This window comes from Lynx canadensis, chromosome C2 (assembly GCF_007474595.2).
Source record: "Lynx canadensis isolate LIC74 chromosome C2, mLynCan4.pri.v2, whole genome shotgun sequence".
Lineage (NCBI taxonomy): Eukaryota > Metazoa > Chordata > Mammalia > Carnivora > Felidae > Lynx > Lynx canadensis.
In genome coordinates this window covers 912,993-924,173 of record NC_044311.2, presented here as the reverse complement: position 1 = coordinate 924,173, position 11,181 = coordinate 912,993, and the positions used below count along the sequence as shown (strand labels likewise).

Genomic DNA, 11,181 nt, shown 5'->3' with positions numbered 1-11,181 from the left:
TTATTGTTTTCTCCTTTCTTTTTCCTTCTTCTTCTTTTTTTTTTTTTTTATTTCAAATTCCACTTTAGTGGAGAGAAAACTTTCTCATTTCCCATTTCAGCTCTCTGAATTATTCATCAAAAATGTTCCGCCGGTATTTCCTCCTCTGTCAGAGTTCTGCAGTTCCAGAAACACTCTGCCCTGGAGTTGCAATCAGAGCAATTAGCAGCCTCTTATGGGACCCACCCTGTCCATGCCCTCAGGTTCCCAGCCTGGGGCTGCAAGGATGAGAGCCAGCCCTACCCTGACTCCGATTCTTCTGCTGGGGTGGGGCCAGCCCAAGCTTGTAACCTCACTGAACCCCTGCTGGGTTCCCCTCCCCCACCCGCTGGATCAACTGATCAAGTAACTATTGTACTAAGAGCTCAAGAGCTCTGCTCGCACCACCCCTGTCCGACTGGCTGATTCCTGTGCACCTCACTTTCCTTGGCTCTACGGTGGGAAGGACAGCCCTCTCCTGCCTGCCTCGCATGTCCTTGTGGTTCTCTGGGGCCCATCTTCGCCTCAAGCAGTGTCCACCGCTAGGATTCCAATGGGCTTTGCCAACTGGTAGAAGTTCCTTCAGAAGTTAATTTGTCTCAAAGGACGATTTTTCTCTAGAAGGCGTTCCTGTTTTGTTCCAAGTTTTTCCCTGTTGCGTGACCTCTGTCTCCGGGAGAGAGGACGAATTGTGCGTTCCCCCTGTGGTCTCCCACTCACATCTGTTCTCAGACCCATCGCCGTCGCCTGGCATCTGTGTCCGGATGGAGCAGTGAAGGATGAGCGTCACCCAGCAGCTCTTCGCACAAAACAGGAGAGAGCATGCTTCTCATCATCATGGATCTCCCTGGGCTCTGTCGCCTTGGGGACCCCGTGTGGTGGTGTCAGCAAGCGGACGACCGGGGGCGCGCGTCAAGCTACGCTGGGCCCCCGAGTCTCATTTTCCGACGTGCCTGATAGGCTGACCACGAGGGGGCGCTCGAGAGACTGCGAGGCCGGAGGAGGAAGCGGCTCCTCTCCCGCTGCCTTCTAATCCTGCGAGAGCACCTCCCCCGGCTTCTTGTCCCTGGCAGCGGCAGCCACTGAACACGTTGCATTTTTTCCAGTTGCCATTCCGCAGAATTAGCTGCGTCGCCCGCTGTCTGGCCGGAGACACTCCACAAGCTTCAGAGTCTGGGTCTCAGCCCCACGGGCGTCCTCTGAGCCCTCTCCAAGCTTTGCTGGTCCCCCCCTCTGCCAGGCCCCCTCTCCAAGCTTCTCCGGGTTTCAACCATTCCCGTCTCTTCCCTTAGTGGCCCCGGCCCGAGGGAAGGTGGCTGCTTTCTGTAGCTGCCACCTGTGATAACTTAGAGTACCCCTCACTTTCTCAATTTCAGTTAACACTTCTTGAATACAAGGTCATGTGCCAGTTGTAGCCCGATAAAAATTATTATTGGGAAAAAATAAAGGTTTCTATCAAATCATAACAAATTCTTCCTCTTCAATTCTCTCTGTTAAAATACCTGGGGCTCTTTGTCTCCTGACTGGGACAGTTAGGGTCTCCTCGCAGTTCCCTAACTGATCCAGAAATGGGAGCCAGGAAGGGAGGCAGGGATGGTGGGCATCGGGAGATGGGGACGCCAGGAGGGCCCGTGGTGCACAGCAGATGTGGGCTGGGGTGGGAGAGTTATTGCAGACTGCCAGTCCGCTGTGCGTGAGCCCTGACTGAGACCCTCCTAGGGACTTCCAGAGGCACGTGCGTGTACCAGGTCCTCTGGGAATCCGGGTCTTGGAAGCAGAACCCCAGCTTGGGAGCTGGGGTCAGAGGGCCAGTCGTACCTGGCCGAAGGGGCTTTGTACCCATGAAGCCCTCCACACAGCAGTCTGTCTGAACAAGTGAGGAGCAGATGAATGAGTCCTCTGCTCCCCGGCCTGTGGAGAGAAGAGACTCTTTTCCTGAGGAAAAAAGACCCTGTCGCTGGTTGGACCAGTCTCCCCCACCATCCTCGACACAGTGTATCCGCGTCCAGCCCCAGGATTGGGCAGGACAGATGGTCTGGGTGATCCACTGGGCACCAAGCCCAAGCTCACGATTCCTTCAAGGTCAGGCTTAGGTGCCGCTGCATCCGGAGGGTTTCTGTTATAAAACCCACCTTATAATCGTCTCTCCTGTTTCCTGAGTTTATAGTAGTGATGGCCAGCACCACTCACTGGGCCTTGGGGGGCAGTTGTGGGGGAACAGACACGTTCCCTGCCCTCAGTGGGGTGTCAGTGCTAACACAAAGATAGAAAACTCAGCAGTGACTACCTACCCGCATATCATCATCATCTGTCTACCTTATCTTTCTGTCTAAAGTAATGGTGCGTAGCAGGTGTTTGAGAGGTAATTACCGGGTGGATGGAGGGAGGGAGGGATGTCTCCCCTACGACTGAGACTCGCAGGTGGAGCAAAGCCATCTAGTTCTGACTCTTCCTCGCACTCTTGATGCTGAGTGTACTGTCTGACGTGTGGTAGTCACTCATCCTCGGGTGAGTTTGGGACTTGAATACGACAATGAGGGAAGGTGCAGAGGAAGGGAAAGCTAGAACATATACATGATCAGAGACGTGAATCCCAAACCAGGGTGCTTTCCCTGCCTCCCCGTACCTGTGCCCGGTGCCTGCTGTTCTATCCTGGAGCCGATTCCCTTGGTTCGGCACCACACTCTGGCCCAGCTTCACCAGAAGCTCTGACACCTAAGCAACTCTCCCCTGACGGGAGAAACCTCGGACGAGGAGAGTGCTGGGGCTCCCCAAGGTCGAAACACAGAGACAAGCCCTGGAGGGGACGTGGTGTTGATGAAGAAGACTGTCCACCTGGGGCCACCTTTGCCTGGCCAGGGCCCTGCCACATGGGGCTGATGTCCCTAACCTCCCAACAGCACTTGGAATGAAAACCATAGTGAGCTGTCCTTCCTGGTTACGTAAAGAAAAAAAGGTTTTACCGTGGGGAGACCGGATGGGGAGACCACCTCTGTGGAGATGGGTGTTGATCCAGAAACCCAAGAGTGGCCCTGTTCCGGCGGCTCCGGGTGGCTCTGCGGGCTTCCTGGGTGAGCACTTCCGGGGGGCCGAGGCGAGCCTGCCAGACTGTTACTAGGGTTGTGCTCCTGGGATCACCACCTGTGGAGGGAGGAGCGGGACGCAGGGCAGCGAGTGGGAGCACATTTCTGATGACTCCGCTCCCGTGGGGCTCTGGAGTTGGGGTGGCCCTGAAGAATGGTCCACACTGAGGGGTGGAGTATGCTTGTGTTGCTCAGTGTGACTGTCCCGGAGGTGACAGTCCCGGGCTAGAGGCAGGACCTGGGATGGGGCAGTCTTCCTCCTTGGAGGCATCTCCCAGAGGGCTGACGTCTGAGGGCATCTCCAAGTGGCACTTCCAGGGACATGTCTGAAGGGGAGTTTGGGGAGCACCTTGTGGAAATGCGCATTACGTTTCCTGAAGCCAGCAGAACCGTGCTCCCTGCTGTGTCTGCCCCAGGCCAGTGGGGAAGCCTCCCTTTCCTCTCCCTCCCCCAGCCTCCTGGCCAGTCTCCCTCCCACTGCCCTGCCCGCAGCCCTGCACTGCATTAGCAGCTGTCTGCTGCTGTCAGAGTCTCCGGGAAGAGAATCTGGCCGGAAAAGTGCGTGCGAATTACTAAATCAATAAACATTGCTCACCTCTCCATTCGCTGCCTCTCTGCAGAGATCACCTCAGCTCTGCAGCTTTGCGCTTGAGTAGGAGAGAAGCAGAAAATGCTTAGTGGGCACGACTCCCAGGCCAGGAAGGGGGGGGGGGGCAGCCGTGCTCACCAGACCCCTCCTCCCCTTGTGATTTCCAGGTTTCAGCGTGACAAACATAAGGACTAAGAAAGCGCAGGTCCTTCCTGCCGTGTGCTCAGGCTCACCTTCAAAACTTCAGCTCAGCCCAGAGGTCACCTCCAAAGGCCGCCCCGGAATCCGTGTGACCTCTCTTTCCCTCACCAGTTCAAGCAGAAGGAGGCAAACTTTCATTTGTTTGAGGCAGGAAGTTTCGCCCGCTCACCCAAAACCGTGTTAAAAGAGGAAGAAAGCCATTTATCACACACAAATTCAAAATTAGAAGAGTCTGTTTATTTTAATGATTAATACTAACAACAATTAAAACCGTCAGTGCTGATTGCCTATCCCATGCAGAGCATGGTTTTAAGTGCTCTGTAGAGATTAGCGCAACACAACTAAATCTGTTATCGCTATTGTTTCCGCCATCCTCCTTTTACAGATGATAAAGCAATGGCACAGAGAGGTTAAATAACCAGCCCCAGGTCACGCGGCTAGAAAGTGGAGGCGTGGGGAGTCGGCCCCAGGGCCCAGGATCCAACAGGTCGGTTCCATCCAACGCCCATTTGGGGCGGGATGACTGTTTCCCTCCATCTTCCTTGCCCTCCATCCCCCCACTTCCGGGGGGCATCAGAGCACTTTGTACTTCCTCTGCCGGGCTTCCTCCGGTGCGGGTGCGAGAGGACGCTGCCCCAAGACAGCCATTCCTCTCGCTGTTTGTGCTAGGCTGCATTGTGCTAGAGAAGTTAAAGCCCTGCTTTCTCATTGCTCACCTTGGTGAACGCTAAGACTTGGAGAACAAGAGGTGGAGGAGGGGTGTCCTTAAGTGTGGGGTTTCCGGTGGGTTTAGCCCTGCAGCTGGCATCTGCCTCTCTCTTTGCCAGAGGGCCGCCCTCGACACCCAGCTTTGCCGGTGCAGAGAGAGAGCTAGACGTGCCCCCCGGGCGACCGATGGGGTTTGAGTACCTCGTCTCAGATGGGCACACGCAGCCCTCTCTGCCCTCACACCCCTGCTGGGCTTCCTTCCCTTCCTGGCCCCATTTCCCCCTCCCCTCCTAGATTTTCCAGAGAACATCCGCTAATAAAGCTCATTCACACAAATCCCCTTCTCCCCTGTGCTTCCAGGAAACCCTGCCTGGGACACCACCTTCCAGGCTCCGGGCCAGAGAGGGAAGAGTCTTCTGAGGGCCATGAGAGCTGGGGCTTGGGGGAGGGGCAGCCAGGGCAAGCAGGGAGGTGGAGAAAGCCCCCCATCTCTCTTCTCCTGCACCAGGTTTGCTGCTGAGGGCAGGGGTCCAATTCTGCCACATTGCCCAAAGCAAGTCACAGGACCCATCCAGACTGGAGGGGTGGGGTAAACAGACTGCAGGGACAAGGGCAAAGCTGGGCCGTGTTTCCAATCTATCACACTAGCCAGACCAACATACCCTTGGAAAGCTTTCTGTTCCCCTGTTTTGAAATTGCTGAATCAGCCAGTGTTAAGTTACCCAAGAACACCTGGCTAGTAAGTGGGCTGCTGGGAAATGGATGTCAAGCAATCGGATCCCGTGGCCAGGGTTATGAACCCATCAGTCAGTTCTGTTTTCAGGGCCTAGAGTATGTAGCATGCAATAAATGTGTGGTGCTTTTAAATCTGCCACCACAGATATGCAAGAAACATCTTATTTCTTCTCTAAGGAAAAGATGAAACTAGACTTTGCACTCCTGTGGAGCTGAAGGGGAATTTGATTCCCTCCCACACAGGCATTCTGGGAGGACCCTTCCGTCTTCGCTCATGCTGGTCCTTGCTGAGACGTCCAGTGAACAAGACTGCTGGGCTGCAGGGGCCAACTTGGGGCCTCCCAACCTTGTGGGCGGGACACCCCTCCCTGTATACCCCGAAGTGCTCCCTCCAGAGACCTGGGAGTCCCCCTCCTCATATCCCCACCAAGCCCTAGCCCCTTTCCAGGTTGTGGGCCGTCTCTCTCCTTGGCAAACAGTTTGCAAGATAGGACCTAAAAGCAATGGAATTTACATATCTGACTTTGTAGGTGCTCAATGTTATCAGTTATGACATTTTTCTTCCCAGACTTGGAGGCCTTTGTTAGGCTATCTTAAGGGAGGGCACATATTAATATGGCGAAGGGATACAGAACAGGTGCCCCTTATAGCCATGCTAACAACTCTCCGTGTCCCTTCCCAATGACCTGGAGAAAGGGGTGGGTAAGAAGAAACAGGTCTTCCTACCCAACATGCATCCATATCATCCTTGCCTCCTGCTGTCTATGGAGAATGGCCCAGTAGATAATGCCCTTTGTGTATCAACAGGCTCTCCTTTGCAAACCAGCTCACGGTTCCACCAACACAGGTGTGTCAGTTCTTCCAGAGTCTCCCATTCCTACCCAGAAATGTAACCAAATCCCACAAAGTCGAGGAGTGTCCCTAGAAGTCCCCTTGCTGTGCCATCTTGAATGCTGGGCCAGGGAGCCTCGGGTGTTTGAGAAGAGGTGCTGGGAGTCGTTTCGCCTTGTTTCGCCAATGGGGTGTCCATTGGGCTGGGGAGGGGAAGGGTCACCAGACAACTTTACTCAGGCCTCAGCGACCCCTCCTCCTTGTTCTGGAAGCAATACGGTCTCTGGCAGAGGTCTGTAACTTGAGCTAATGGCTGGCTAAGGATCTGTTCCCACATACCCTGTCTGTTCAGGTCGGTCTCCGTTACCTGCTAGACCCTGTGACAAAGAAGTGGGGGTGGCCCCACTGGGACACAGTGGGAGGAAGGGTGATAAACTGAGAAGCTAGGATGACCATGCACCTGTCTTGCACACCCATTTCTGCACTGGCCCGGGTACCACCCACTGCTAGTTCATTAAAAGGAGGCATTGTCTCTGTCGGTCATTCTCCATTTGCTACCCTACCTCCAGCTCTCTTCTTTGCCCTTCTTGGCCCTGTTCTGCTTCTTGGGAGGCTCCAGGTTTTCTTGCCCTCTAACTTCTAGTTGGATGTGGTCAGTGGGAGACCCCAGCAGGAGATGGGGTGCGAGGGGAGCAGTTGGGGTGTTGCTCCCCTGCCTCTCTGTCTCCTCCAATGTCCCACGGGGCTCTGTTCACCTCCCCCAATCTTGGCCCCTGGGCCAACTTCCTGGGCCAAGAACAGCTTCCTGACGTCCCTCTGAATCTCTGAATCCCTCAACATCCCTGTTTATTCCCCTAACCCTGATCACCCCTCAGGAATTAATTATCCCCTTCACTGAAGTCTGTCCATTTGAACTATCTGGGGTGAATTCTGTCTCCTGCCCAGCCCCAACTGATACAACTTGAGGCTCCTTCCTCTGAAGGGGAATCAGGCATCATCTGTAATGAGGGTCTGGGCTGCCTGCAGAAGCTGCATAAGGAGTTACAGTATCCATTTCATGCCATCAGACTCGCACTAACATTTGGCCTCTCCTGCACTCCTGAAGAAAACCATGCCCCCTTCCCCATCACCTACAGTGGTCCAAATTGGGATGACCGAAAGTCGTCCCGGGGGCAAGAGCTCTGCTCCTTTCTGCTGACTATGTGGCCTGGGACCAGCCATACTACGCTGTGAGTCTGTTTCTTTCCAAGTGTCTCTCACAGATGTAGTCCACAGGAGAGGTGACCTGAAGGCTTCTCAGGAGACAGTTCCAGGTGCCAAAGGGGACGACTGGACAGAAGCAGGCCAGACGGGCCCACAGAGGACAGACAGATTCCAAGGGCAGGCTAGTTGAGTCCTGAGCCTCAACTCCTGAGCACGAGTTGAGTACCTGATGGGTTCTGGGCATCTTGGCAGGAGTGAGTGAGGGGTCCTGAGAGCCCATGGTTCAGTATGGATTGACCCTGACCCCACCTCTGACAGCTGTTAGTCATGCCCTGAGACCAATGCTATGGCAGCTGCAGATACTATGTGCTTCATGGCTCAACGGAAGCGGCACGAAAGGGTGACCTTCAAGCTGGGCCTTTTCATGGGGCTAAGCTGGGATGGGCAGTTCAGGCAAAGGAACTGTGTTTGCAAAGCCCTCGGGTTGGGGGTGAAAAAGCACAACAAATTACAAGAAGGCAGGTCATTCAGAGAGGCCGCAAGGTTGGTGTTGGGGGAGTAAGAAGAACAGCCTTGGGGTTACATGGTCTCTTAGGTTGGGTTCCCCCAAATCAAGCCTGAGACTTGGATCTTTAAGCATACGATTAATTCAGGGGGTGCTGTCTGGAAAAGAGCGGCCGGGGAAGCAGGAAGAGTGGGGAAGGAGGGGAACCAGGACGTGGTCTCAACCAGGGTGTAGCGTGAGCCACATCCCACCAGGAGCTCTGGAGCACGAGGTAGTCTGCACTTGAGGTCAAGGTCCGTGAGCTGCAGGCGCCACTGGGCGGGCAAAACACCCGGCCAGTTGATTCCTGCTCGGCCCAAGGCAGTTCTCTGGGCGGCTGCGCAGCAACCACTCCCAGCAGCAAGGGCACGCTGCGCTGGCGAGCAGGGGGGTCTGGGCTGTGCTTGGGCAGCCTTCACCTTCTGCCTGTCTCACAGGGTCCTCCCAGTTCCCTGTGGAGCCTTCCCAAGGGAACAGGGCTGGTCTGACCTTCCAGTCTGCAGGGGCCGGGGCTCCTGAGGCCCCTGGGAGCATTCCCGATGGTCAAAAGATGCTCTTCTCAGACTGGGGCTGTGGGAAGAGGTGAGTGTGGCCCACGGGGAGAAAAGCCAGGGGGAGATTATCCCTGACACACGGGCCAGCACAGGCCTCTTGAGGAGTAGGGAGGTCTGGTGTAGGCTGGTCGTAAGGGCACGCTGGCCACAGGGTTTCTGGGTGCCCTGGATCCCCCCGCCTACCCTGGTGGGGTTCTGGGCCACCTGTCCTCCCTCTGCCTTCTTGGGAAGTTGACGCTCCGTCGCATAAGGTAATGTGGTGGGGAAGGGGCACACAGCAGGGCTCAGAGTACATCTGGCGTCTTGATTACCTTGAGATCCCAAATGCTCAGGCCGGAATCAGCACAGTTCACCTGGAAAGAACCAGAAGGATCCTCTCCACCCCGACTCCCTGTCACTTTTACTCATCAGCTCCAGACATCAGCATCCCCCACTGGGTCCCCATGAGAATGTCCAGGCCAGTCAGGAGATGACTCACAGGAAAGAGCTACGGTCCTGGAGCTCACAGGGCTGCTGATGGTGCCCTTGTCCAAGCCACTTTTCTTGTTTCCAGACTAGGTCCGACAGTCATAGTGGGCCTTTGTGGAGCACTTGCCATGGTCCCAGTATTTTCTGCAAACCCTCAGGGATTCCACATGTACCACGTTACAGGCCAGGAGACCCGGCCCCTGAGAAAGCCAGACCGTCCGACTAACGCGTGATGGTTCCGGGACTGGGACCCAAGTAGAGCTGTGGGTCACCGTGGGCTCCCGGCTCTGGTTGGAGCACTGAACTGAGTGTCATGTTTAGAATGTCCTTATGACGAGGTTTCGGGGGTGACGGTGGGGTTCATGGGGTCCGGAGCCGACGGCCGAGAAAGAGTTCTTGAAGACGTCTCTGGTGCAAAAAGCTGATTTTATTCAAGCCCGGGGACAGGACCTGGGGGCAGGAAGAGCTGCCGGGGACCCTGAGGAGAGTTGCAGGGGAGTGGGGAGAAGGTAAAGCCCAGAGAAAGTTTCCAGTGAGATTTGCATATACTAAAGAAGACTGGAAGGATAGCGGAGGCCTTGTTATTGCCAGGCCAAGGGTTGTCTTTCCCTCTGGCGAAGCATTAGCATTATGACGGTAGGGAGTCCTGCCTGCCTGGAGTATTTGCCAACGGGCTGCAGGTTACAAGGAAATTTAGTTCCAGCTGCCATTTCCTTCTGCCTTTGTTTCCCACACCGCTGTGGCGCTGTGGCGGGCTGACGGAGGCTTGGGTCCTGCAGGACTGCGATCTCTATGGGTTAGCCGTTTGTTTTCCCCCTTTCCTTTGTTCTTGGGCGGCCAGGAGTGCCCGAGGAGGGCCACAGAGTCCCACGTGGGGCTGGGGGTGGGGGTGTTTGCAGCCCGCCTGACCTCCCTCAGCACTTAGCCTGAGGGCGCGGCTCACTGCGTGGGTTCTTATCTCTCCTCTCCCACGCATCCGTGCACCTCTGGTCGTTCCCTTGCTGCAGACACCTCCATCACCTCCCACGCGAAACCAGCCGCTGCTGGTCCTGGCTCTTGCTTATCTGTCCGGCACAACCTCTCACCATTCTCGTCTGTGCCCTGCCCGCCCCCCTCTCTAGACCCAGCCCCGGTCGCTCAGGTCTCCGGGGTTTTGCTCACAGGGACCGCCCCCTGGGAGGTCCCCAGTCCCGGCCTGGCTGACTCATTCCCGCTGAGAGTTCCCTTTCGGCTCTAATTTCACGGACCCTCCCCGCCAGCCTACCCTCCCTCCTGTTCCGGACCACATCTTGGGCTCACCTCCAGGACCCCGCAGCATGCTGGCCAGTCACCTTCCGCGTCCAGATTCCCAGCGCCGCGCCGAGCTTCTTGGGGCCAGGCCTGCCCCTCATTCCTCTCCAAACGCCATCTTTGAACCCGGCACGGGGCCTGCCACCAGGAAGTACCCAACGTGCAGTCACCCACAAACAACCCTGAAAGAGATGAATGAATGGCCAAGCCTACGAGCCCTTTTCCTTCTGCCGGGCTGTCCCTGTGGGACTGGCCTCTGCAGAGCAAAGGAAGCCTTCACGGGCCCAGGCTGCAGCAAGCATTCTGAGATGACTGTGCTCACCCTCTAGGGGCCCACGAGAACCGGGGCGGGGGAGCCCTGATCAAGGCCATATCCAGCCTGACCCTAGAGCTTTGGAAGGAAAGGGAGAGAAATCTTATCCTGGGGATGGCCAATTCTGTGGACATGTTTGACACCCCCTCCCCCGTCCGTCACCACGCCTCCCTGCTCTCTAGAGTATCTTAGGGTTAACTTTTGAAAACACCAGCTCTCTTAGTGATGACTTTCCTAAGCTTTCCTTATTGACATCTGAGCTTTGCAGAAGTGCTTTTTAAAGAGATTTAAGAAACTGTCTTTTAATGTTTATTTATTTTTGAGAGAGAGAGAGAGAGAGTGTGTGAGTGGGGAGGGGCAGAGAGAGAGGGAGACCCAGAATCTGAAGCAGGCTCCAGGCTCTGAGCTGTCAGCACAGAGCCCGACGCGGGGCTCGAACTCACGGACCGCGAGATCATGACCTGAGCCGAAGTCGGTCGCCTAACCGACTGCGCCACCCAGGCACCCCTAAAGAGATTTTTTGTTGTTCAGTGGTTTTTAAAAGGTATTTTTGTCCCTGTCAGTGCATCTAGAGAGTTTTTGACAAGACTTTGCAAGAATAAAATTGTTTTGGAAAGAAAGGAGTGGGGAGGAGGAGGGAGAGG

At 55.6% G+C, this 11,181-nt stretch overlaps 1 long non-coding RNA gene across 1 annotated transcript; it reads right to left on the bottom strand.

Moving 5' to 3' along the window:
- Positions 1 to 4,113: 4,113 nt before the first annotated feature.
- Positions 4,114 to 10,286, bottom strand: LOC115523377. Its single transcript, XR_003971718.1, has 2 exons — positions 10,234 to 10,286; positions 4,114 to 9,412 (listed from the first exon to the last, which is right to left on the bottom strand). It is a non-coding gene; the product is annotated as an uncharacterized LOC115523377 (long non-coding RNA).
- Between the last annotated feature and the right edge of the window lie 895 nt (positions 10,287 to 11,181).